This window comes from Doryrhamphus excisus, chromosome 7, assembly GCF_030265055.1.
Source record: "Doryrhamphus excisus isolate RoL2022-K1 chromosome 7, RoL_Dexc_1.0, whole genome shotgun sequence".
Lineage (NCBI taxonomy): Eukaryota > Metazoa > Chordata > Actinopteri > Syngnathiformes > Syngnathidae > Doryrhamphus > Doryrhamphus excisus.
In genome coordinates, this window is record NC_080472.1 from 13,050,804 (window position 1) to 13,051,564 (window position 761).

The 761-nt window shown below is 44.4% G+C and overlaps 2 non-coding genes across 2 annotated transcripts; one reads left to right on the forward strand and one right to left on the reverse strand.

Moving 5' to 3' along the window:
- Positions 1 to 422: 422 nt before the first annotated feature.
- On the reverse strand, positions 423 to 495 carry trnav-aac (transfer RNA valine (anticodon AAC)). Its single transcript has one exon. It is a non-coding gene; the product is annotated as a tRNA-Val (tRNA).
- A 194-nt stretch (positions 496 to 689) lies between these two features.
- On the forward strand, positions 690 to 761 carry trnaq-uug (transfer RNA glutamine (anticodon UUG)). Its single transcript has one exon. It is a non-coding gene; the product is annotated as a tRNA-Gln (tRNA).

The window sequence follows — 761 nt, forward strand, 5'->3', positions numbered from 1 at the left end:
GTTGGCAATTTCCCTACTGTGTTTTTGTGCAATGACAATAAAGGGAGTCTATCTATCTATCTAACCCTAACCCTAACCCTAACCCTAACCCTAACCCTAACCCTAACCCTAACCCTAACCCTAATCCTAACCCTAACCCTAACCCTAACCCTAACCCTAACCCTTAACCTAACCCTTAACCTAACCCTAACCCTAACCCTAACCCTAACCCTAACCCTAATCCTAACCCTAACCCTTCTTCTCTGAGCGAGTGGAGTGCTTTTTTGGACATGGCACACATGTGCCATATATGGAGAAGATTTTTACCACAAAGGTTACTTGAAATACATTATGCTCGTGTGCACACCTTCAGAGATCAAGCACATATCCTTGTTCCCATTTGTCACCTTGATTTTTTTGTAAAAGAAGGAGCTGAAAGGCCATGTTTCCACCCAGTTTCAAACTGGGGACCTTTTGCATGTTAGGCAAACGTGATAACCACTACACTATGGAAACCTGCATAAAAGGGGTATTTAAGGGGACTGGCAAAGCAAGGACAAGGAAAATGCCAGCTTTGGGATTTCAATCAGGGATCCCCGCCCTTGGTCCTGCTTATGACTTTTTTTTCAACACAATTCCCAAAACTACAGGATCAGTGAAGTAATCTGACAGGTTGTACTTCAGGACCCGACGATGTCGGCACCCTTGCAGGTTCCATGGTGTAATGGTTAGCACTCTGGACTTTGAATCCAGTGATCCAAGTTCAAGTCTTGGTGGAACCA